At 39.2% G+C, this 27,568-nt stretch overlaps 1 protein-coding gene and 1 long non-coding RNA gene across 10 annotated transcripts in view; both read left to right on the forward strand.

The window, feature by feature from the left end:
* The window catches only part of LOC144582459 (uncharacterized), a 54,020-nt gene extending 32,751 nt beyond the window's left edge, over positions 1 to 21,269 (forward strand). Inside the window, exon 2 of the long non-coding RNA XR_013535130.1 lies at positions 200 to 21,269. This is a non-coding gene — a long non-coding RNA (uncharacterized LOC144582459). The remainder of the gene's footprint in view (positions 1 to 199) is intronic.
* MACROD2 (mono-ADP ribosylhydrolase 2) overlaps positions 1 to 27,568 on the forward strand; it is a 2,068,485-nt gene that overhangs the window by 922,250 nt on the left and 1,118,667 nt on the right. The window lies entirely within an intron of this gene.

Below are 27,568 nucleotides of genomic sequence, written 5' to 3' on the forward strand. Positions count from 1 at the left end.
CGGTGACCTTTCCTCTCAGGGCGTTTTCTGCTATAACAAAGGCAGAGTTGTTGTTCCCAAACTGCGCATCTGCCTCCTTTTCTTGTACACGCTTCTGATATTTTCAAGTTTAGGAGAAAGCAGGTATTTGCCTTACGTCTCAACTCATATTTTAAAATCAGTGTCATTTTCCTCTGCTTATTTTGCCATGCTTTTTTAGGGGATAAATACTTACCGAAGACTTCTGCATCAGTTTGCCAGCGCTGCCATAACAAAGTACCACACACTGAGTGGATGCGACCATCAGGAATGCAGTGTCTTACGGTTCTGAAGGGTAGAAACCTGAGATCAAGCTGCTGGGGTTTGTTTTTTTCTGAGGTCTGTAAGGAAGAACTTGTTCCACACCTCTCCCGTGTCTTCTGGTAGGTTTCTGGCGACTTCGGCATCGCTTGGTTTGTAGAAGCCTCATACTGATCACCACCTTCATCCTCACATGGGGTTCTCTTTGTGTGTGCATCTGTGTCCAATATTGGACTGGGGTTTGCCCTAATAACCTCCTTTAACTTAATTACTTCTGTAAAGATCATATCTCCAAACAAGGTCACATTCTGAAGTACTGGGGTTAGAGATTCAACATATCATTTTTTCGGGGGAACAGGATTCAACCCATAGCAGCTTCTTAAAAGGCTACCCCTTCAATATGAAGTATTTGAAATGTTGAGTCATTTCTGGGAGAAACAACAACAACAATAAACCAAACTTTAAGAGTAAGGAATGTCTCACTGGGCATCATTGGTTGTCAACTGAGTATTATACACATAGCTAAATTTCAGAGCTCAAATTGATATGGTTTCTTTGGGAAACTTAAAAAATTACTAATGGCATTTATCAGTTGGAAGATGTTGTTTTCTATTCCGAAAAATAGTCCTTCTTGAATATTTTCATTATGAAAGGCTGTTGTATTTTGTCAAATATTTTTTCTGCATCTATTGAGATGAGCATATGGTTTATTTTCTTGATTCTTTTAATAGTGTGTATACTACACTGATTATTTTGCCTGTGTTGAACCAACTTTGAATTTCTGGAATAGCTCCCACTTGGTCATGATTATAATTCTTTCTAAAAGCTGCTGGATTTGGTTTACTAGGAAATTGTTGAGGATCTTTGCACTTATATTCATAGGGGATATTGGCCTGTAGTCTTCTTTTCTTCTGATGTTTTTGTCTAGGTTTAGTATCTGGATAACACTGGCTTCACAGAATGAGCTGAGAAGTGTTTCTTCTTAGTCTTTATTAGATGAATGTAAGGATTGTTGGAATTCTTCAAATATTTAAAAGCATAATTCACCAGTAGAAACCATCCAGACCTGGGCTTTTCTTTGCAGGAAATATTTTTATTATTAATTCAATTTCTTTACTTGTTACCGTTTTATTCATACTTTCTATTTCTTCTTGAGTGAGTTCAGTAGTTTTCCTCTTTCTGAGTTTTTTTTTTTTTTTCATTTCTTCTTGGTTATCTAATTAATTGGCATACACTTATAGTATTTCTATAAAATATTTTTTGTTTCTGTGAGGTGAGTAGTAATGTCCCCTCTTTAATTATGATTTTAGTAATTGAGCCCTTTTTTTTTCCTTTGCCAGTCTAGTTAATGGTTTGTTGATTTTGTTGGTTCTTTCAAATAACCCACTGTTGGTTTCGTTGACTTTCTCTTTTGTTATTCTATTATCTGTTTCATTTGTTGCTGCTTAAGTTTTTTTTATTTCTTTAATTGTGCTTGCTTTGGGTTTAGGTTGCTCTTTTTCTCGTTTCTTTCAGATTTTCTTTGTGGATGTGCTCTGAAGAACTAGAAAATTTAAGCCAATTCTATTTCCCTTCAGTAAAGCATTAATTATTGTGAAATACTAAGGTAATAACCATAAGGCCGCTTTAATAGTAACTATTCATTTAAATGAGTAATTTAAATATTTACAAGAAAACATTTTTTTACTGCATATATGGATGTAGCCAAAAGGACATCTTTAAAAACAGAAACTTTAAATTCCAACACATTTTTCTTATTTTAAATTTCATTCTAAGGGTGCTGATGGAAGATAGCATTCTATAATAAAATATTTTAATTTTTACTTATAGTAGATGCAATAAACATTACTTCAGCTATAAAAAGTTATGATAGTACTTAGCATTAGACAAATTGAAGTTTTTAAAAAATATATTCTTTACAAATTAAAAGCTATAAATGGAGTGTCCATAATCCTTTAATTCAAAACAATTGTTTTCATTTTCCAATAAATTGGTAAAAGGAAACTTAATGACCTTTTCTTTAGACTAAACATCATGGCTGTTTTCAAGAAAATAGAATTAATAGCAAACTTATAAAATAATATTGTAAAGCAGACAGTTCTAAGTTATCATAGTTAATGCAATAACAAAAATTCAGTTTGAAACCCTTGAAATGAACCTAAGGATATATTCTATAAGTTATGGTCTACTATTTGTAATTTCAAGAATTTTTTTTTCAAATAAGCTGTAGTCCAAGTATTGGAAATGATCTAAATGGAGGTGTTTGTGTCACAATAATGTTCAGATTACAATATGATTAAAATGACCTTTGCATTATAAAAATAACTATTGTTAGATTAAAATCTATTTTTAATAGATTTCAGTTTAATCTATTTTAGATTAAAACAGATTAAAATTACCTTTGCACTTTAAAAATGACTATTAAAACACTGCCAAAATCAGCATCATAATTATTTTGGAATATTTAAAATACATACACCAAAAACAAAACCAGAATCTGCATCTAATTGTCTGGAATAGTTTCTCTAGCTTCATTTGCCAGACATAGGAATGAGTATCTTGAAAATCTAAGGTTCTTTAGGGTTATAGGATTGTATGCCTATCAGCTTGGATTGCCTTTTGCTGTATTTGACTGTGGCCAAAGGTGGAAAAGGCCTTTTTAGATAATCTTACTGGGAAATGTAATCTTGAAGTGTATGTCAAAACTTTTACACAAAATTGGTATAAAATTTATACAGTGAAACTGACTCTAAGCAGTCAATAATAGCTATGTTTCTGAAAAGATGATTTTAAAATCAACTGCAATAAATAACATTTATATGTGCAAAAATCTTCTAATTTAATGGAAATATTGCAGGGCCATTAATTTTAAAAATTATGCTTTTGTAAATGCAAAACATTAACCTCTAATTTAATCCTTATAGGAACATATCTTTTTTAAATCAAATTTTCCTGAAGCAGCCATAGCTGAACTTATTTTTTTTTACCTTTTGAAATTTGCTGTGACGAGCTATGTTTTTAAACAAATAGGAGCCCCCTTTTTCTCTTCATTTATTCTAAGTAACACCTGAAGGCCAACGTTGGAAGGCTGCAGGCAGAGAACCGGTCAGCCACTTTGTTCCTTGCCTTGCTGATGCAAAAGAGAGAACATTTCAAAGTAAAACAAGAGTTGGCATCAGCAAAATTGAGTTCTTTTAAAATAATCTTCCTGTGGCATTCTTTCAGAAAACTAGCATTTACCCTCCCTGTACCACAAGAGTGAAAAAGTGACCTTTTTCAGAGAGCTCAAAGTCAAATTAGTTCTGTAAGTCAGTCTAGGGGGAAGTGAGAGCGAATTTGCGGTCAGGGTTGCCAAAGAGCCAATGTCCAAGAAAAGAAGAGAGGCAGGGTGGTCAGGACGTGCTGAGAAAGATTGAAAAACCGGGGTCCTTGCAGCTGTGAGGCTGCAGTCGTGACTCTAGGGAATACACGAAATCCTGTCTAAAAGCAAAGTTCAGTCTTGAGAGGAAGAGCTGGGAAGGACTCGAGGAATGCCGTGAACTCCACATGAGAGAAACAGATCACAATACATAAATGGAAGTTCAAAGGCAGGAGAAAAAGAGTTATGAAAGGTAAACGCAGAGGGTACCATGTAGGAAGTAACACAGAAGCAATAACACAAGCGATTAGAGGTCATTTTCCTCCTCTTCTGTCAGCAAAACCCATGTAGTAAAAGAAGTGGACTGTAAGTCAGGGAGAGAACATCTAAAGGTTTCTTTCTTTCTTTTCTTTTTTTTTGGATTCAGAGTCTCATTCTGTCACCTAGCCTGGAGTGCCGTGGTGCAATCTCGGCTCACTGCAACCTCCACCTCCCAGGTTCAATGAATTTGCCTGCCTCGGCCTCCCTAGCAGCTGGGATGACAGGCGCCCACCACCATGCCCTGCTAATTTTTGTATTATTAGTAGAGACATGCTGGCCAGGCTGGTCTCAAACTCCTGACCTCAGGTGATCCACTTGCCTTGGCCTCCCAAAGTGCTGGGATTATAGGTGTGAGCCACCAAGCCTGGCCCAGGTTTCTTCTGTGACTTATTTGAAGAAGACAGAAATCTGTTGTCTAACAGATTAACATATCAATGATCAAGAGCAAAGATAACATGACATAGTTAAACTTGGCTGCAGAATTCTTATTAATTCCTAGTGAGAATATACTGATGATAACAAAATTATGCCTGAAATTAATTTAAATACATTATTTATGGTTTATCAGTGCTATAATTTTATTTTTAAATTTCATTTAAAAATGATTTAGATAATATTAGGATCAAAAATTGCTGAACCTGGGAGCACTTAGAATTTTGAGAGGTTACAGTGTTTATTAGGGCATTGTTAGATGTTGTGACAAATAATTATCACATTTCAGCAGCTTAACATAATAAAGGTTTCTTAACACAGCAGCATGGGTAAGTGTTCCCGGCCAACAGGAGTGGGCAGATCCGATACATGTGGTCATTTAGGAATATAGGCTGATGGAGGCTTTCCCACTATCAGTGTATGGCTTCTGTCATTACTCTGGGCACTGATATTCATCTGACCGAAGGGGTAAAAGAATGAACACCTGTGCATAAAAGATTTTATCATTTTCCTTCGCATTTTCTTGTACAGAATATTACCACAGGGCTACACTAAACTACAGGGGAGACTAGGATGGATAGTCCAACTGAGTGCCCAGAAAGAAGGGAAATAGAGATTTTGGTGAACACTAGGAAGTTTCTGCCTGGTATAGATAATCACTGGACTCATGGGAGGGACTGTGGTACCATGTCTACATCTGCCAAAGACCTTAAACATACTGGGATCTAGGTAGGCTCCTGAATGGGTTACAGAGTTGGTTCTTGGATATAGTTTGTATGTATTTTGTAGAACTAGTAACAGTGGAATGCTGTTGGATAGTCATTGCTAAGGCATAGATTTCTTCCAAATTGTATGTATATTCTAATCTTTGGGGTTTGTGTGACTCATTCATATAAAAATAGAAAACATCAGTGTGTATCTAATCTTAAAATTGGCAGTATTCACTGATTTTGTCTGTATAAAATATCTTTTATGACAGAACTGAAGATGTGACATGTCTTTGACAAATTACTGTGTCTAATTAGAATATTATGTTTCAAATATTTTAAAATATATATGTGGGTATATATGTGTGTGCATATATGTATACGTATATGTGTACATGCATATATATACCTTGGTGTGTATACATGTCTGTGTACCCATGTATATAACTAAAAAAATTTATGTGGAGGAGTTGAACTACAGCAGTGGAGCTAAACTTATAATTTGTTTGCTATATCATGGACTTTGGAATCATCTGTTCTCGAATTTTAGTAATGCTATTTAGTATCCACATAACCCTTAAGCAAATTACTCAAAATCTTTAAGCCTCAGTTATTTCATGTATACAGTATGAATAACAATAGCTATTTATCAGACTGGATTATTATAAATAATAAAATGAGATTATGTATGTAAAGCACTTTGCACAGGACCTGGCACATATTAAGTGCTCAATGGCATATATTGTGCATATGATACGCATAGTAGGAAGCTTGACGTGGCCTCTGGGGCCCCTGTAACACACAAGCCAATGATGCAGATAGACACAAAAATAGATAGGAAATAGCTGCTGAGACTTAATAGCTTCATTAATTTATTCGTTTGTTCCTAGCAGTAAATACTGCTAGGCTCTTAATATGTACAAGCTCTGAGTGATGGTGAACACAGAAATTACCAAGGCAGCTTTATTGTTAAAGAGTTTGCCACCTGATTATGAGAACCCTAGCAGTCATAATACGAGGTGACATTTACACAGGAAAAATACCACAGAGTGATATATGGTTTTGAAGTAAGGAAAATTATTTCTTGGAAGGGAGAGATTTGAAGAAAATGTTTTGGACCTTTGGAACTCTAACTGGCTCCTAAAGCCAGTATTTCAAGAAACGGATAGAGGAAAGAGCGGCATCCAATTCAGAAAGAATAGCATGAGCAGGGAAGCAGGGAAAAGCACAGAATATTTTTAGGTAAATTGAAAAATAAGCAAAGGAAGTACTGTGAGGTCAAACTGCAAAGTCGAGGCATTGATGTCATACTGAAGAGTTGGACTTCATCCTGTAAGCAAGGAGCAAGGAAAGGCAAAACGAGAAATAAAAGTGAAGAAGGCAAGTTTTGAGCAGCAGAATGACATCTGTGACCTTGAACATTTTACTTGACCTTTTTCTCCATCCGTTTTCCTTCCCTACACAGCAAGTAGATGGGACTAAGATCCCTTCCTGTCCTCACAGCCTAGGAGGCCACTATATCCTCCAGAGTCACTGTCGTTCTATATCTGCTGAAACCTCCCAGTTCTCTTTGGTATACCCTCACCAATGCTATTTACCTAGGCTCTAACCGATGCTGTTGTCATATCCTTTAGACTCTACGTTTTTCTTCTCTATGGGTCTGATTTTTATCCTCTGCAACAGGAACATGAGCCCTATCTCATTCATTTACAGAGAGGTGTCCTCCAAGCCCAGATCCCCAGCTCCTCAACCACTCTGTCAGCTATGTTTAGATTCTTTCCTAGACCTTTCCCAACCTTCACCTCACGTCCATGGTATGGGCATGGGCAGCTAATTCACTCTTGCACTTTCTCCATATTATTGCTTCTCTCCTACGCTTTTTGTTGTGGTTTTGTTTTTGTTTTTGTTTTTTGACTTGGTATTTCTATGGTTCTAAAAGAATGCAAGTGGAAATATTAAACAGGATCAAATAAGAATTGCTGGGGAAAAGTGATACCTTTATAAGGGTAAAATGTTATTTGTCACTATACATAAACATTAATAATGGGAAAATTTTCTTCTTTTACTTGTTAGAATTGTAAAGATCATTGCATCTGTACTTTTTTCAAAAATCAGGCTGGCCATGGTGGCTCATGCTTATAATTCTACCACTTTGGGAGGCCAAGGCAGGTGGATCACTTGAGATCAGGGTTCAAGACCAGCCCGGCCAATATGGCAAAACCCCATCTTTACTAAAAACACAAAACTTAGCTGAACATCGTGGCGCATGCCTGTAATCCCAGCTACTGGGAAGGCTGATGCAGGAGAATCACTAGAACCCAGGAGGTGGAGTTTGCAGTGAGCTGAGATTGTGCAACCGCACTCCAGCCTGGGTGACAGAGTGAGACTCTATCTCAAAAAAAAAAACAAAATCAGTGCTAGCAATGACCTGCTTTTTATGTAACACTTCCTAGTAGCTTGCTTCTTTTTTTGTGAACAGGATTTAGCAGAGATGTCAGCCAGTCTACTAAGACAATTAAAATTTTTATTGAAAGTAAATAAATGTCTAATATGCCAAAATATCATTCAATAATACGATTCTGAAACTAATGTCATGAATTACGTTCAATAAAAGAACAAGATTTTTTTTTTTGTCTCCAAGTGTAAGTCTTCTCAGGACTTAAAACTGCTTCTTTGAAGTATTCTTTAAAGCTTTCAGCCTCTCTTGTCATGGCTACAGTATTTGTAAGTAATTCAATGAACATTTTTGGAGTGCCAAGGTAAAGAAATAGATTAACATCCAGACTTTGCCATTGAAAAGTCCTCAAAAGGAAATCTAGGGAGGCCAAGGCGGGTGGATCACGAGGTCAAGAGATCGAGGCCATCCTGGTCAACATGGTGAAACCCCGTCTCTACTAAAAATACAAAAAGTAGCTGGGCACGCTAATGCGTGCCTGTAATTCCAGCTACTCAGGAGGCTGAGGGAGGAGAATTGCCTGAACCCAGGAGGTGGAGGTTGCGGTGAGCCAAGATCGCGCCATTGCACTCCAGCCTGGGTAACAAGAGCGAAACTCCGTATCAAAAAAAAAAAAAAAAAAAATGGAAGTCTAACATGTAAATATGGAATTGTATGCAATGTAGTGAAGTAGGAGGTGGGACTTACTTGACTCTGGAGATGGGATTTGGACGCTGGACAAAACTGAGAACTAGCTAAAACAGGTCCAGAGTAGAAGTCATTTTCCTTAAGACACACCCACCAGTGTGCCGTGTCAGTTTACCATTGCCATGGCAACATCTGGACGTTACCACTCCTTTCCATGGCAAAAATCTGACAACCAAGAAGTTACCACCCTTTTCCTAGAAAGTTCTGCATAATCTGTCCCTTAATTTGCATATAATTGAAAGTTGGTATAAATGAGTGCAGAATTGCCCCTGAGCTGCTACTCTGGACACATTGCCTATCAGATGGCCCCGCTCTGCAAGGAGCTGTTCCTCTGCTGCTGCCATACACTGGTGCTTCAATAAAAGTTGCAATCTAACGTCACCAGCTTGCTGTTCAATTCTTGAATTCTTTCCTGGATGAAGCTAAGAACCCTTCCGGCTAAGCCCCAGTTTTGGGGCTTGCCTGCCCTATGTCAGTAAGTGATAGAATAGAGCTTACTATGTGGTCCAGGAGGGGAGTGATCAGTCTGTCTGCGATGCCAAAGGAGGAGTCACTGAGAAGGAAGTTCACAAAATTCACAAACGAGGCTTTGAAAGGTAAATTAGAATTTGCTGGGTCAAAAATGGAGAAAGTATGGCCCAGGTATAAGGAATAGAAAGTGCAAAGACAAAGAAGGAAGTTAGGAGATTGTACAGAACTAAGTATGGCTTGTAAATGGCTGTGAAGTGATGGGGAGTGAGAGAAGAAATGGGGGAATTGTCAGGGACTAGATGATTCAAGGGCTTTTCATGTCCAGCAAAAGAGTTTGGATTTTGACTGTTGATTCCCATTTGTTCATTGCTCATCTGTTTTTGTTTTTTGCCTTGTATTCATGATTTTGGGGACAGTTCCCCTTTTAGGCATCTGTTGAAAGAAAGTGCAAGACCTTCTCCCAAGAAAAAGATGCACACGTAGTTACTTTTGAATACAAACATATCCATGAACTTGGAACCCAAGTTTCAAACCACCGCTAAAAGTCACTATAAGTCATTGACAATTACTGGCAGAGAAACCACATAATCAAAAGTCAGCCATGCACAGTGGCTCACACCTGTAATCTCAGGACTTTGGTAGGCTGAGACCGCTGGATCACCTGAGGTCAGGAGTTTGAGACTAGCCTGGCCAACATGGCAAAACCCCATCTCCACTAAAAATACAATAATTAACTAGGTGTGGCGGGCGCCTATAATCTCAGCTACTCAGGAGGTTGAGGCAAAAGAATTCCTTGAATCCAGGAGGCAGAGGTTATAGTGAGCCAAGATCACGCCACTGCACTCTAGCCTGGGTGACAGAGTGAGATTCTATCTCAATGACAAAAAAATGTGTATTGTCAGCCTGGCACGGTGGCTCACACCTATAATCCCAGCACTAGGTGTGAAGACCACCAGAGGCCAGGAGTTTGAGACCAGCCTGGCCAACATGACAATTCCCCATTTTTCTATTAAAAATACAAAAATTAGCTGGACTTGATATGAAACATCTGTAGTCCCAGCTACTCGGGAGGCTGAGGCATGAGTATAGCTGAATCACTTAAACATGGGAGGCGAAGGTTGCAGTGAGCTGAGATCACGCCACTGCACTCTAGCCTGGGCGACAGAGCAGACTGTCCGGCAAAAAAAAAAAAAAGTGTAAGAGTGAACCTTGGAGGAATGTGGACAATCTATTAGAAGGGATGAGATTCATGTTAAGAGAATATAGGAATTTATTTCAATATTTCAGCCAAGAGATGAAGGTCTACGATAAGGTGGCGGCAAATATTTGTTTTTAATTTGGTTCCTGCTTTGTGTTTTCTGTCTGCTTATTGGGACAGTCCTAACAGAGTTAAATGGGTAAATGGTGTTATTACTGAAGTCGTGATTTCAGATATAAGTGCAGCTTCATGAGGAAGGATGAAGCATTCCGAGGGCAGGGTGGGTTTGAAGTGCCTGTTGGTTAGACCAGTGCAGGTATGGATCAGCAGGTCAAAAGAGATGTGAAAATGATTTTTAAAATATTCTGGATCACTACATAGAGGTGGTAGATTTAATAGTGTGAGAAGATGAGATCTCAGTGGTGAAAGAATATAAATTAAGGACAGTTAGAGGCAGCAGGCTAGAAGATTGGTGGAGCTTGTTCCCCGTCTCAGGAATTTAAGCCTTAACTCTCTTGTTAACTGCTGCTCTGTGTTGAAACCAGGTTTGCGAATGATCAAGCCACTGAGAGATTTCTTTCTAAGAATGAGAACCTTCCCAGGGCTTTGAATCTGGTTAAGTGAAAGAATGGAGAAGATAGTAAATTTTAAGGAACAATTTGATGGATGTTATTAGGTCACAGACTTGACATTCATAAAGCTAATAGGCCTATCTTTTATTGCAAGGTATCTGAGATTGGGTAAATTATTACCTGGATTAAAACTGTGACACTGACACTGGATAATACTCATTACTTACCTTTCTGAACCTCAATTTCTCTGTCTGTAAAATGAAGTATACACACCTACTCAAAGAGTGAAGCAGAGAGAGCAAGATAACCTATATAAGCCACCTGTATAGCTGCTGTGCACATAGGCTGTTGAATAAGGAGTCACGCCTGGAAACTCTGAGTTACTCCTTAAGTTTTCTAATACACTTTACAGTTCTAACTAGTCAGTGAATGACCTATTTTGATTCTCAGACCTGCCAGTACTTCTACCTATCTGAAAAGACAGGAATTGGAAAATCTGTTTTAGAAATACATTTTATGTTTAGCTAAGTTTTTTTCCCCTTTCTCTCTTAAGTATGGGGTGAAACAGTAGATTGTATTGTGGTCACTTTAGAATGTTCACTCTCTTTGGGAATTAAAAAGTCATTACAATTTCTTTAACTAACTGTTTTATCCTACAGCTGAGTACAGTGACAGCTCGAATGTGGCTTCTTGGGCAGATCTTCTAGCCAGATCATGCTAATGAGACTCACTTAGGCTCATCAAAGTCTCACTGATATCTTTTCTGTACTTGAGATAGTAAACTCTCTTTTGAGAATGTTTGAACTGGAAGGGGAGACTTCAGAGTTCATTTAATCTGCTTCATTCTAGAGGCCACAAACTATTCAAGTTTGGTGTGCTCAAGACCTGATCACATTTTCCTCTCTATTCTTTTATCAGAGTTGAAAGAATCTCAGCTATGCACAGTAATATAGAGCCCAGTTTGTAGGGAGAATTGGAAACCTGAAGTGGGGAAGGAAGATTGGGGAGCAGAATTGCAGTGTGCTATATAGTATTGCAGCCCCTCTAGGGAGCTGTAATTAATGTGTGCAAGGAAAACACTGCACGGAAACTAATTTAAAGAACATACTGAAACAATTTTCTCCTGGCTTTTCAAAATAAATAAGGAAAAAAAGAAATCACCATCAAGTTTTTAGGAAGCATGAATTCCAGCAGAAAGGAAATTTGTTGAGAGCCTGAGAAGGGGCTGCTAATAATAGCTGGTTAGAATGTAAAGCCTCTTTTAAACTTAGGCTTCCTTCACTATTTGTCAGGACTCTGTGGTCCCTGATCCATTTATTAAGCATTTCACATGCATGTCACTCTCATTATGGGTGAGAGTTTTGTTACAACCCACTGATTGCTCTTCCTTTGCATCTTGGAGACTCAGTCCTTTACACCAGTTGATATCCCACTACCCTTTCCTTTCTGCTCTCCTCCTCATCCTTTTTGATCCTAAGCTTGTTAGGTAACTCCAGAGTTTAGAATGCCTTGTGATGGCATGTCACTTGATATCAATGCTGTGAATTCCCAGTGTTCCCATCTTTTTGTCTACAACCCATAAGAATTTCATTTCTCAATCCAATTCAGTACACACATACATATGTGATTGAAAATTACAAGTTCATGAAGAACATCCTATGTGTGACATGCTTTGATACTTTTGCTTCTCTTTAACTCTATTTCATTTGTCTAGGAACAAGAACAACAACAGGAACAGATGGAAACTCATTGAAGAGGGCAATTAGATTCTCGGTTTTAACCACAATGAATATGCTTCATGCAATGAGGTCTTCAGACTGTCTCTAACAAATCACTCGAAGGTGTCTGGGCCTGAATCCTGCCCTAGACCTACTGAATGAGAGTCCGTACTGGCAACTTCTAGGAATCCATAGTTTAACCAGTTCCTTGGGGTGGTTTTAAAGGCCAAAAACTCTTTTCTGATCTTAACATCTTAACATTACTCACAGAAAGGTATCTCCTTTGCTAGTTGATTTTTTAAAAAACTCTTTTGTGTAGCTATCAATGGCTAAAGCAAGGGCTCTGATCACTTTCTTTTCCCCTTCTAGAGACAGGGTCTTGCTCTGTTGTCCAGGCTAGAGTGCAGTGGCATGATCTTGGTTCACTGCAGCGTCGACCTCCTGAGCTCAAGTAATCCTTCTGCCTTAGCCTCCCAAGTAGCTGGAACTAGGGTGCATGCCATATGTTCAGATAATTTTTAAAATGTTTTGTAAAAACAAGATCTCACTATGATGCCCAGGCAGGTCTCTTGGCTGCAAGTGATCTTTCTACCTCAGCTTCCTAAAATGCTGAGATGGTAGGTGTGAGATACCAGACCTCGCTGGGGTTCTGATCTCTGAATTCCCCCTTCTCCTTGCTGATACAGAAGGTACTAGAAATATTGAACGTCTAGTAATAACTTATATGACAAATGCTATTCTAAGTGTACTGTATGAATTAAACCTCACAATGAACAATGTCTTGTGTGTAGTACTATTAACCCATTTTACAGATGGGGAAACCAAGGCATGAGGAAGTCTAATTTTTCTGAAATGACATTGTAAGTAAATGATAGCACTGGGATTCAGATCTAGGCATTCCGACTCTAGAGCCCATAATCTTGACCAACACCCTCTCTGGTTCTTCACTTAGCATGAAACGAGAGACAGTGATTAGCCCTGTACGTCACTGAGAGTCTTTGGTGATTTCACTAACCTACAGGAAGATAAATTAGGGGGTCATGTGGTCCCATCTCTACTGTGCACCCCCTCCTTGGCTTTAGGGAGCTGATGATTACTCTTCCCCCACTTGTCTTAAGGAGGGAGAGTAGCAGCTTTCTGCTGTTATCTCTGGCTTTGACTCATTGTCTCCTGTCAGGCTAATATCACTCAAGCCTATAATAAAATTCAAATACAGCAGACTTAATACTTAGTGTTGATTACATCATATGACAAATGCTTTTATGGATCATTAAATTTACTGTATCTAAATATTCAAATGATCCTAACCATACAAATGATTCTGACAAGACAAAGGGATAATTTAAAGTGTATATTTAGAGCAAAATGGCCTTCAAAAGTCAATACTAAGGAAACTTTGTCAAGTTTCTTGTTGGGGCATGCCAGCTAGTCTTCAGGAGAATTTTCTAGCATTTCCTCTAACACATGCCAGGGTACGAGGAGACCAATAGGAAAGAGTTGAATTCTGAAGAATGACTTCAGACAATAACCACTGAAGCTGAATTGTGACTGTTGAACAGGCAGAGAAATAAGGAACAGACTCGTGGTCAGAGGGTACAACATATGTGAAGACTAAGGCATGAAAGATCACGTTGTCTTCAAGAGCTGGAACTGAGAGAAGGGGAGAAAATCACGCGAGGTGAGACAAGGAATGACTGAGTTGAGTTGAGAAGCTCTTTCTAAGCTCACAAACTCAGATCTAGTCTTCTCTGCACTCAGCCATGTATGAAAAGACCTGTCAGGATCTTACTGTGGGAGCTCATCCATGCCCTCAGTTTAAGACACTCGCCCCAGCTATACTCCAGCCTTTTAGATGGCTTGGGGCTTGCAGTTGGTTCATACATGTAAAGTGTCTAGAAGTACTTGCCGGGATGGGTACACAAATTCTCCCTCTCTTCTGTAGCCCAGTTCAGTGAAAATTAAAGATGAAAGTGAGGATTGTGATAGCTGAGAGCAAAAGGTGTGTGTGTGCATGCATGTGTGTTGTGTGCATGCATGTGTGTGCATGCATGTGTGTGTGCATGCATGTGAGTGTGTTAGTATATGCATCCCTATGTGCATGTACTTTATACTTGTATGTGTATGATGGAAAGATCCATGTTTTAGTCAAGAGACTAAGATAGAAAATGAAGTAGAAATGTTACAATCTTGTTTCTTCTTTCTGTTCTTTACCTGCTGTGTGTTTTCTCAGTGCTTGAAACAATAGGCTTTTAGTTACTATGGTTCTTATAATGCTAAAAAAAACATCATTTATGTATTGTACTTTATAGCTCAAAGGTTTCCAATATCCTTATTTATGTATTATTTTAATTTTTTCTTAAGCTATGAAAAAATCTGGGTGCCATGGCTCACATCTGTAATCCCAACACTTTGGGAAGCCAAGGCAAGAGGACTGCTTGAGGCCAAGAGTTCGAGACCAGCTTGGGCAACATAGCAAGACCCCATCTCTACTAAAAATTAAAAAAATTAGCCAGCTGTGGTGGCACATGCCTGTAGTTTCAGCTACTTGCAAGGCTGAGGCAAGAGGATCATTTGAGCCCAGGAGTTTGAGGCGGTAGTGAGCTGGGCACTCTTGCCCTGGTGACGGAGTGAGACCCTGTATCAAAACATATTTTTAACTAAAAAAAATGTATAATTCCATATGAGACTAGCCCTCAGTGTGCCTTCCCAGCTGCCCTACCCCCACCCTATATCAGACTATGATTTGCACTATGTTTCTTCATATTTATTTTGAATATTAATAATGTAACCTTATATTCCCCTTGATAGGACACTTTAGAGTTAGCACCATCTTGGGGAAGAATTAACCAACTACCAGGATTTGAATACAGCTTGGTCCTGGGCCTCCTTGGGCCATAGTGCCAGGCAGCTGTAAGTGGTGCTGGAATAATTTCTCTTTGTTTGGCTGCAGATACCATATAGTCTAAGTAATTTGCAGCCTTCCTTCTATAAGAGCTGTTTCTGAAAGGCAGTTCCCCAAGCCCAGCACTTCTGGGTATCTTTGCTTCAGCTCTGAAGCACTTACTCTTTGTAACTGAAATATGGAGAACTATTGTATTTTTTCTTCCCTAACTCAGAGGAAATATTCAGGAAATTTGCTGTAATAACTGATGTGAATTGGAGAGTTTGATTCCTGACACAGAGTGGAGGACAGCATGGTGAGGGGACGTTTCATTCAAGATTGTTCTGTAGCCAGGCACGGTGACTCACGCCTGTAATCCCAGCATTTTGGGAGGCCGAGGCGGGTGGATCACAAGGTCAAGAGATCGAGACCATCCTGGTCAACATGGCGAAACCCTGTCTCTACTAAAAAAGTACAAAAAATTAGCTGGGCACGGTGGCACATACCTGTAATCCCAGCTACTCAGGAGGCTGAGGCAGGAGAATTACCTGAACCCAGGAGGCGGAGGTTGCAGTGAACTGAGATCGCGCCATTGCACTCCAGCCTGGGTAACAAGAGCAAAATTCCGTCTCAAAAAAAAAAAAAAAAAAGATTGTTCTGTTAAGAGGGAGGGAGGCAAACTGCTCACAATCTAGGTCAAGGATAATTTCCCTTGGGATGTTTAGGGTGTGGTCATAATGCCTATCGAAGCTTATTTATACCAATGTTTGCAAAATTCCAAACTTAGGATCGGACTCCAGATCCTAATGGCCAAAGACACCAACTTCACTTGTGAGCGAGTTGGATAAAGATTTATATAAGAGCTTTGGGGCTAAGGGAAATAAAGCATTGTCTGAAGGAGGAAGACTTTGCCTTGACAAAACATTCTCTTACAATGTGATTCTCCTAAGAAACCATGAAAGAGCAGTTAGGGACCCATCCACGCATTTTAATATTTGAAGAGCTTCAGACTGACTGCATGTTTGACAGCTAAAGAAATTTTATTTTTATAAGAATTTATCTATAAAAATAAAAGGATATCTACTTTCTTTAAATCTATACACCTAAGTTTTAAAAATACAGCTCCTCTTTAGCTTTTGCTAGCATACGCTGCCAGACTCATCCAAAAATTAACTCTTCTAATGCATGCCATATTTCATGTTGTTTTGGCTGCTTTTGTACATTCTGAAGAAAACAGCGAAGAGAGTGTTTTTCTTTTCCAATTTAATGTATACGTGTGATAGAGAAACGTAAGCCTGTTGCACTCCCGGAGGATCAAACCTAAAATGGCAATAGATTTGACTGAGTTTTTAAAAAAGAATCCTACTTTATGTAATCTAGACAATAAGGTAGACATGCTTGGGTTTAAAATATTGTGTTTTTAAGATCTCCGTCTAATTCTTACTTTATAACCATAAAGAAATGAGGCTATGTGTTGTTGCAGGAAGTCTCATTGCAAACACATGTACCTGTTTGTGTGTGATTTGTACATTTGGCTCTAGAAGGGTGTCACAATAAAGCGGGATTGAATTTAGCCATGCCCCTTAGGAGTGTGAGTAAAGCATGCATAGGGAAACCTAAGACGTTAATGATATCAGCACAGACTTTAATGGCATTCTGTGTCTTTAAAAGATGGCATCAAAGAAAGCTCAATGTGTCACAATGGAAACCCCAAGTAAGAGAAATGTGGGAAGTTCAAGGAACAGAAACTATTTGGGGAAGATGATTTGAATGTCTTCCAAAACCTTCGAGAAGCATTAAGCTCAAGCTCAGCCCTTTATCTTTGACAAATACCACACTGTGTATCTGCTTGTTATTTCGTGGTCCTGTTGCTCCTGTCAGCTTGTTAAATGGAACTCTGGCTTCAGTTGGGAGATGATAATGTGGTAATCTCTGTGCTTTGCTCGCCTCGATGTCCAGAGGAGCGGCTGTGCCCGACTGTGTGAGGCCGCCCAGTGCCAAGGGTAACCAGTGGCACCTGCGCTGACGGCAAGCGGTCTGCAGCAACAGATTGAAAATGTTCTTTTCAGATCTTTAGATTGGAACTTGAGCTTTACTTTTAAAAGTTTTATGTCCACAGCACGGTTGACAAAATAAATTACTAAACCAATTGCTTTGGGAGCTTCCAAGCTGTGACATTAAGGTAGCTGCAAGTCATCATTCTTGATGAAAGGCGAAGGAGCAGCTTCAGAAATGTGTGTTTGAAGGAGGCTGGGCGAAGTGTGTAAGCCTGCAGACCTATGGTAAACGGGTCTCATTTCTAAGCATTTATTTTCAGGAAGGAAAAAAAAAAGCTGTGTACTTTCAAATTCAGACTTATTTTAAATTAATCACAGGGAAAAAGAGTACCCCATTTAACGACAGTGTTTATTCTCACCGAGAAATGTTTGAAGTGAAAATGCAAAATACCGTTTCTTTTCTCTGCTGAGGTTCCTCATCCCACGGTGCCCACTTTACCCCCAAGCAGAGAATGGAGAAAAACGCCAAAGGTAGCATCATGAAACGCAGGGCTGTTAATTCCCAACTGTGTTAGAGTTCTGCCCTCCTTCCCATTTGGGGAGCTGAACTAAGCCATCAGCACTTTCCTTTTACACTCCCTCTAGAATACAAGTCCTCACAAAATTAAGGGGCTTTATACCCCTGAAGCTTCAGAAACTGCAGGGTAGGGTGAGGGTAGGAGTGGGGTTGAAGGGATGAGAAATTCATAGATTTAAAACAACAATTTTGGAGAAAAATCCAGGCTCTGCCAATGACTGTCAGTGGGACCTAAGCTAGTTACTTAGGCTTCTCGCCCTCTGCTTACCTGTTTGTGAAATAGAAATGATCTTATCTACCTCATGTGCTTGTTGGAAACATATAAAACAAGATAACTTCAGGAGCAAAGCGATTCATATCTGCAGTGTTGAAATGGATAAAAAATAAATTAGATATGTAAGTGCATAGATGATAAATATGCCGTAAAACAAAGGAGCAAAGTGTTGGCGATTGTAAGGAGAGATGTGGGTGTATGCATGTTTGTTACATAATTCTTTCAACTTTTCTGTACATGTGAAAGCATCTTAATCAGGAGGAAGTGATTTAGAAGGGCAAGTCTTTTCTGTGTAAGTTTAATTCCTGCATTTCTGCCTCTAGTTAAATTCCAGATGTAGGCACATGGCCATACTGAACCTTGATGGAGACTGGAAAAAAGAAATGTCTTTTGCATGGATTTCATGGACCACTGTCAGCTCAGCTAAAATTTAGTGATTTCGTTTCCAAGGAAAAGAGATATTAGGGAAAAGTAGGCACCGTGATTGGTCACGCAGAGTTAACTCTCTGTTGCTCATACTGTACGCCAAATCACAAATGGTACCATTCCTGTTAAGGAAGGGAAGCGATGTCTGCTCCTTTCTTCCTTGGGGTGGTGTCCTGCCAAGTCTCTGTCCTTCCCTGGGTGACCCAGGGGGCTTCCTACTTCCATCCCTGCTCAGCTGGTTTTGCATTTCTGTGGCAGCATTTTACTCCACCCTCCATCGTGCATCCTACACTCTCTCCAGAACCCTCCCAGTGGAGGCCTGAGGTTAGCTTTTGTGCGACACTGGGGTCTCTATTCTTCCATGTATTTAAGCTCAAAATGTTTCCTTCTGGCGGAATTTTCTTAAAAGTCTTCAGTATGTTAACTCTTTGAAATCACTGCTGTGTGAAGATAGCTGATTGCTCCATTGCGGGCCCTACAGGAAGGAGTTCTGTTGTTTATGGTTCTTCCTCACTGCCTTCTTGGTGGGCATCCCCTATGAAGCAGTGCAGGGAGGTCTCCATGATAGTGCAGGCACTTGGCCTTTGATTTCCATCCAGGGAACTCCCTCTCTCTATGAGAGAACTGTGTTGTGGAAGCCCACCGGGAACCCTGTGGAAGACCAGCACATAGAATGGACAGAGAAAGACGAACCTCCAAAACACACCAACTTCAACAAACACAAGACCACAAACAGCAGCACTGAGGCAGGCAGCTCATCATGGAGGAGAACCAGGACAGAGTTACATCTATAAAACCCAAAAGAAGTAAAAATTCAAGAAAGACCGGTCAATGGCATCTGAAACTACTCAGTGGCTAAAAAAAGATAAGGGCTGGTTGTTGTCCTTTAGTCAGTGATTTTAATGAAGAGCCATTCCAGAGAAGCAGGGAGGGCAGAGGTCAAATTTCACTAGGATGAAGATGACAGACAGGTAAAAGAGGGAAGATAATAACTGTGTAGGGATTCAACAGCCAAAAGAAGGAGAGGTTTGTGGTCACAAGGGTAATGTGGGATAGGGAAGAGTTTTGTTTTTGTTTCTATTTTTGTTTTCGAGACAGGTTCTCACTCTGTTGCCCAGGCTGGAGTGCAATGATTCAATCTTGGCTCACTGCAGCCTCGACCTCCCTGGGTTCAGGTGATCCTCCCACCTCAGCCTCCTGAATAGCTGGAACCACAGGCACACATCACCATGCCAGGTTAATTTTTGTATTATTTTTGTATACAAAAAAGATTTACAAAAAAGATTTTGCCATGTTGCCCAGGATGGTCTCAAACTCCTGGGTTCAAGTGATCTGCCTGCCTCGGCCTCTCAAAGTGCTGGGATCACATGCACGAGCACCTGGGCTAGAAAGGGCTTTTCATGATGAGAAAGATTTGAGTGTGATCAAGTGCTGATAAGAAGGAACCAGAGAAGAGGCAGAAGTTAATCATATAAAAGAGATAGGAAATATCTGCTGGAGAAAGGTTGCTTAGAAAGAAGGTAAGATGAGGCACCCTCCAGGCAACTGGAGGAGGGATTGGCCTTGGCCAAAAAGACTCCTCTAATGTTGGATAGGAGGGCAGGGCACGCATATGCCATGGTTTGCATGTAGGTCAGCTGGCAGAGTAGAATTGTTACCACTTTATTTAGTAAATGTATTCCTCCAAAGTCATCTGTAATCATATCACATTAGCTCTTTTTGTGACACTGTTCTTCTTTTCTGGAGTTTATTAGCAAATGACAAATATTTCATTACTCCTACTAAACAGTGTCTCCTCTATCCCACACTTATGCATTTCTGAAACCAAGTTCAAATCCTTACGTTTATTTTCACTGAAGGTCATACTATTAGATTTAGATCATGTTTCCAATTTATCAAAATCTTTTTATATTTTAATTGAACTCACAACATATAGCTGATGTATTTCAGTCTTGTGCTGCCCATACATTAAACAATAAGCTGTATGTCTTCATTTAAAGAACTGTCTTTAGCTCTATGTTACTTCTATTTCATCAACCACTCTCTCCTGCCACCCCCTGAGACTCAAGGGAAGAAGAATTAAACTGAGTTGCTTTGATGATAACTGATAAAGGCTTTTGTCCTAAGGAGTCCTCCCAAACTGGATTAAGTGGATTCATTTGTGTTTTGCGGTGTTTATATTTGAGGGAGACGAGGATGTGAAAACTCTCACTCTCTCTGTGTTCGTTCTCACAAATAGATGGATGCTGTCACTTTTCAAGGCTTGTCCATCTGGAATGCATCACAAACACATTGCTGGGAAAGGAAAAGTTCCAGAAAGAGCCTCGTTTTCCCCTGGAACTGTGAAATTGAGTGGCCTAGTTCCCTCCTCCATGTTGTTGTAAATTCACAGGAGTGTAATATAAGCTACATTTTTAACCATTTGGGATAGCTTATGATTGAATAATGCCTCCTGCCAGACATGTTTTCCCTTTCTTTATCACTTTTCTCTCGAATTTCAGCAACAGCAATTGCTGATTATGAAAATGACTCTAATTGTTCAACCTCTCATAACCACATTGAACTACCAAAAACAATCTATCTGCTACTTTGAACAGCTGTTAAACAGGCAAGCAATTTATTCCTTCCTTCTTGCAAGCAACCCAGGAACAGGGCCACGTTCTCTTTGTTCCTTGCGTTGCTTTGGAACCACGAGGGCCTCTTTCTAACTTGAATCAAAATCTGCTTGTTCCTGACTGCTGCCTTTGCAATCAGTAATTTGACTCGGTGGGCTTAATTCAAAGCAGGCACTCACATTCTTGAGACTTTTTGTCAGTCTTCCAGGAAATTAACTCGAACAACAAAAACAAACACAGGCCCTATATTAAACCAGATAGGAGGGAAGAAAAGTCACTGAATGATGAAACAAAATAACAAGAAGAGTCAGGAGAAAAAAATAGAAAATATTTCAAGGCTCCACCTGCTGTGGCCCCATTAGCCCCTCCTTTACCTTCCTGTCCTGTGAGCAGTCATTCTAGTCTGCTGCCAGACTCCCCGAGCCTGCGGAATCTAGCTCCTCCCACCCTGCCCCCAGCAGGTGAGCACACCTGGGATCGCTGCAGGCTGGCTGCCTAGTGATTTCTCTGCATCTCCAACAGCTGGCAGCCCTGCAGAACCCTCTTCCCTTTGCTGGAATAAAGTAAATGAATTAATTCCCTTTTGAGTTAACCCCCGCCTGGCTCCCCTCAGCAATTACTGGAACTGGGATAGAGAAGGAGCTGGCAGCTTTCTTAGAAAACCAAATAGTTTTCCTTTGTGATGTCCTCAACTTTTCTTGCCCCAGGCTTGAAAACACAGGCCCTGTCTTTAACTATCCTTGTGTGAATAACCAGCTCTCAACAAGATAATAGTGGGTTAACATAAATTGTTACAGAGGCACTCCAAATACAAAACAGAGACGTTCCCTGGGAAATCTGATTTTATCTAATGTTTCCTAAATGTAAATAGGCCAGAGGGTATTCCTTTCTGAATACCCTTTAACCAGATACCTTGGAAGTCTATTATGTATTTATTTTAATTTCATTAAAAATATTCTCAGGCTTTAAGTGTGATTTTTCATTTAATTATTTTTTCTTTTTAGAGTAATTTATTGAAGATAGAGATTTTTTTCAATATATTTATAGATATATCTGAAGTATTCATGATTTATATAAAATGTACAGGTGAATATTTATTAATTTATCTAGACTTACCTTTTAGTTTAGGCGTTAAGCATGTTATCATAGCTATGTGCAGTAATGGTGATAGTAAGTGTATTTAATATCGCTACCATTTCTTCTGATCCTTGAATTTTCTCTGGAATAAAGCTGCAGTGTAATGAATGCAGTTAATAAAAACAGAAGGGTGTGTGTAACTGGAAAATGGGGAAATCACTTTGCTCATTTATGGTAGAATACTTAATTGGGTTTCCTCCACACATGTACCTGAGGAAAGTCATTTGTTTTTTAGATTTAAAAATGATAATTTAACTTCAATCCTCAACTTTTAAAAATTTTTAAGGAGTTAAGGACAAGAAACCTAGATATGTTCCACAACTTTGGTGACAATAAACATGAAATATGGAATCCCATTTTTGAAGAATGTAGCCAGTCAACCTTTTAAACCATAACCATTTTTACATAATGCATAGACTTAAAACTGGTGAATCAACCCTGTGCTGTGATGTATATTAACCAGTCTATTGGATCTGTGTATTGGGTGTTTAGGGAACATACTGGCATTATGGGCAATGCAGTGATTTCCCATGACATTTAAAAAATCCATTTCTGTATTACATATTCCAATCTAGTGAAAATTAGATCTCCTCTATTTAGATTTGGCATCCAGCACTTGTTGGCCATGGCATGTGATGTAATTTTAAACTGCTCATGTACAGTTAGGGGGAGATTGATTTATAGCCGTCTTTGCCTGAGACAAGCACAATTTAAACTAATTCTTATTGATCCAGAAACATTTAAGATTGGTTTTGAAAATTCTCAAGAATAGAGAGCTTTGGATACATTTGAGCCATTTTGTTAAGCATAATTGTCATGTATACAAAAGCATGAAACTGTTAATGCTTACCCTTCTTTGCCTTGGCGTCTTTGTTACTCATTGCATACCTAAGGGCTAATTTCTGCTCCAGATGCTGTGATGTCTGCCCAGCTGGCCCAGCTGTTAGGATATACGCTATTTGCAAATGGCAATATAAATAACATATCCAGAATATTTTGCAGGCTGGGGCTTTGCCATTAAAGCCCAAGATATATTTAGTGTCAGGCATAATTGTTTGGTATATTATAACCAGAATGAAGCTGAGAGAATGTGAATAGGTCTAGCAGAGTGACTCATAAAATAACCACATGAAGAAATTATTTACTCAGGCATTTCCGTATCATTATATACTGTGCACTGCATGCTGGATTTCCTGTGACTGTACAATCATTGTGGGCAGAGTTTGTAAAGGTGTCTGATATTGCAGCTTTATTATTTAAGAAGACCAAATTGCATCAGATTCTCTAACCAGGTCTCTGTTAGCATCTGAAGGAGTAGTTCTTCTAATTATTTTCTGATTGTGGAATAGGTTTGTCAGAAATGCTCAACTTGGACTTGAGAAGACCTGGGTTCTAAATTCTAGCAATTTCCATGATGACCCTTGACATTAAACAAATATCCCATCTTTCCTGATATTTTCTATTTCTCGTTTCTCAGTTTATAATATTGAAGATACCTGCATTTTAACTGTTTTTGTGCCCTGTCAAAGAAGGGTGCTTTATACACGGTCTAAGGCTATTTCTTTTCAACTTTCCCCCAAAATCTTCTGTCTCTAGATGTATGTTTTCTCCTGTTTTTTTTTTGTTTTTTTTTTTTTTGATTCATAAGGTGATTAGAATGCAACAATTACATGGCTTCTTAACCACCTCTAATTTAGTGCTTCAAAGTAGGACTTCTGTGCAAGGCAAAGAATATTCTAGAACTCAGTTCGTTTTTATATTCCAAATTATTTATTGTTACATCTAAAAAACACTAGTGTCTGCCCTTATCTGATTCTGAATGCTGCTAAAATCTACTGCTGGACAGAAATTTGATTCATTAACTTCTTTAGATCTTAACCTTTTAAATGTACTGTATGTCCATTTAATCTACAGCTTCACTGAAGCCCTGACAAGGCACTGGTATCCACGACGAAAAGCAAATGTTGATTTTTATCAGTGTGGATGGTACCAGACTAAGAAAATTTCCATCTGGGCCAGGTAATCTGTCTTTCCAGAAAAATCCTCCAACTACATTTCTAATAACAAAGTCTCTGAGATAATTTCCTTTTATTGAGTGATTTCCTCATTCGGTAGAAAGCCTAAGGCCATTTTGAGCATATGGTTCAGGAACATTATTTTAAAATGTGAATTATCAATAGAATTTCAATATAATCTAAGTAGAATGACTTACTTCCCAAATGTTATAAATATAAGCAGGATATTTCTACAAAAGCTTTTGCTTTTGAGTCACAGGAGCTGGAGATTGAAAGCTTTTCTTCAGCATTGTTAGAGCATAGTGTATCATTCTCACTTGCCACCCATCAGTTGTCTCTTGACACAGTGATCACTCCTCCCACATGAGACAGTTTCTTCACTTGGATTCCTCCAACCTCACTGGCTGTTTCTTCCCAATCTCTTTTGCTGGTTCCTACTTGTGTCGCTCCCCACTCATTACTGAAGAGCCCCAAAGTTCAGTCCTTGAACTCTTTACCTATCAACAGTCATCCTTGCTGATCTCAGCTACATTCAGGGCTTTGTGGACTAATAAATTACAGATTTGTGTCTCCAACCCAGACCTGTCTGGTGAATTTCTGACTTGTACATTCTACTGCCTACTCAGTATCTCCACTTGGATTGTTAGTAAACGTACAATTTGTCATCTCCAAAACTTTCTAATTTAGCACTACACTCACTTTCAAAAAATACACACATACCTTCTGCAGTTTTCTGCCTCTTAGGTCACAGCAAGTCTATTCTTCCTAGTTCAAGCCAAAGTTTTTGGTGATCTCCTTGACTACACTCTTTCTCTTGCTTTCTACATAAAGTCTCTTAGAAGATATTGTTAGTGCTACCTTCAAAATATCATAGCAAGAGTTCAAGCAGTGCACTTCTTTTTCTTGCATACTTACTCCAGCGGTCTATCTTGTTGAAATATCTAAGATAGGGGACTGCATGGACCTCCAGGGCCATTCTTAATCATAGGCCTTCTGCCTCAGGGTTTCCTAGGCTGCAGCCAGGTGTGGAAGAGAAGAATCTCCATAAAGGCAGAAAATATTTCTCTGCAACTTTTTCACTAGTGCTCAGACTGAAAAGAGATGATGACTGTTGGTCATTAAAAAATTAATTTTCAATTCATAAGCAATCCTCTTTGGGTCTTTGAGGTCATATATAGACCAAGATGAGCTAATTATCTTATAGATTGTATCTATTTCAGCTGTTATAAAAGTGATTTAAATTAGACCAAGGCTATTTTTAGTTTGTGGAAAGTTAGCTTGTAACAAAAATCATGCTTTTCAAAAAAAGTTAAGCATATAAAAAAGACAGAAAAATAATACCATATGAAAATAGAATTGGCTAGGTATGGTGGCTTGTGCCTGTAATTCCAGCACTTTGGGAGGTCAAGGCGGGGTGGATCACCTGAGGTCCGGAGTTGAAGACCAGCCTGGCCAACATGATGAAACCCCATCCCTACCAACCAATACTAAAATTAGCTGGCGTGGTCATGGGCACCTGTAGTCCCAGCCATTCTGGAGGCTGAGGCATCAGAATCACTTGAACCCAGGAGGCAGAGATTGCAATGAGCCAAGGTCACACCACTGTACTCCAGACTGGGTGACAAGAGTGAAACTCCATCTCAAAAAAAAAAAAGGTAGCCTGGTGTGGTGGTATGTGTCTGTAATCCCAGCTACTGGGAAGACTGGGGCATAAGAATCCCTTGAACCTGGAAGGTGGAGGTTGCAGTCATCCAAAATCATGCCACTGCCCTGTAGCCTGGGTGATAGAGCCTCAAAAAAGAAAAAAAAAAAAAGAAGAAGAAATGAAAAAGTGGAGTTAAATACCACTGTTATAGGACGACTAAACACTATCAAAGGAGTGAGAGGCTGTGATTGTGAGCTAGGAAAGGGTGGATGAGAGCAGTGGTTCATCTGAGATCTCTTGTAGAGATAAGCAGAGTAAACAGTCTCCAGTCTGCATCGCACACTGTAGGAGTGGGAAATAGAGAGACTCAGGCAAATATCCTGTGGTCTCTCATATCCGACTGTAGCAGACACTAGGATCTGGACTGTGAAATCTGAGACCAGTCCTGGAGACACAGATGAAAGTGAAAATGCTACTGTATTTTCTGTCACCCAATTTCTTGTCACAGTTACTGCCATTAAAACATATTAAAAATATGGAAAAGGCTGAAAGGAAAGCTACCAGTCTACTAAGATTTGTAATAGAAATAACCCTCAGTATGTTTTTATTCTGGATTGCCTCGCCTCTTTAGGCTCTGATATTTAAAGATTGGGTTAAACATCTCCTTTTCAGTATATATGGTATTGGCACTTTTTTTTTCTTATTTATTTCTCTTCATAAGGCAGGTGGTTGAAACTAGGTAATGTTTGTCTTTTAAGGCCATTTTCAGAGAGAATCATTTTCACCAGGGGATGATCTGTGTTTTTTTTTTTTTTTTTTTTTTTTTTTTTACCCTTTTCTCTCAATCCCATTGCAAAGATAGAGGGGAGTTAACAACTTTGATTGAAATTATGCCCATTTTCAAATGCTTTCTTTATACTTTTTAGCCTTCTATAATATAAATAACATCGTGCTGCTATTGTATTAACAAATGCAGGAAAAAGAAACACCTTACTGTCCTAGACTGAGCTTAGTTTCAGAAAACTCTACCGTCAGATAGTGGTTATACATAATACTTACCTACTATGTCTGATCATCAGAGTACTATTTTCTGAAGGCATGATGTAATTATCAAATTACCAGATTTTTAAAAGCTATTACGTTTCTATCTCTGTTCATTGATTCTGCATGAGTCATCATCCTTGCAAAGGAATATAAAATTTTCCCCATTGGAAACTAGTAGAATACATATAGAAGGCTTAACTTGTAAAGTTCTCTGCACATGGGGCTCGTGAGCTGTTATATCCTGCAGAAACCCTGGCCATTCGGATATTTGTAATTTTTGTAGCTTAGAAGGTACTTCACTAATCTTCCTTCTCTACAGAGAATGACAACATGTTCTGCTGTGTTCATATGAACTTTTTTTTGAGATGGAGTTTCACTCTTGTTACCCAGGCTGGAGTGCAATGGCGCAATCTCGGCTCACAGCAACCTCCGCCTCCTGGGTTCAGGCAGTTCTCCCCAGTCTCAGCATCCCGAGTAGCTGGGATTACAGGCATGCGCCACCATGCCCAGCTAATTTTTTGTATTTTTAGTAGACACGGGGTTTCACCATGTTCACCAGGATGGTGTCGATCTCTTGACCTCGTGATCCACCCGCCTCGGCCTCCCAAAGTGCTGGGATTACAGGCGTGAGCCACCGCACCCGGCCCTGTTCATATGAACTTTTATGATTATTAAATACATATTACAGTATTTGCATTCAAATTGATACCTTCAATTATAATCTCTAAACAAGATTCCTTCGTGCATTTCATTGGACGA

The sequence above is a fragment of the Callithrix jacchus genome, chromosome 5 (genome assembly GCF_049354715.1).
Source record: "Callithrix jacchus isolate 240 chromosome 5, calJac240_pri, whole genome shotgun sequence".
Lineage (NCBI taxonomy): Eukaryota > Metazoa > Chordata > Mammalia > Primates > Cebidae > Callithrix > Callithrix jacchus.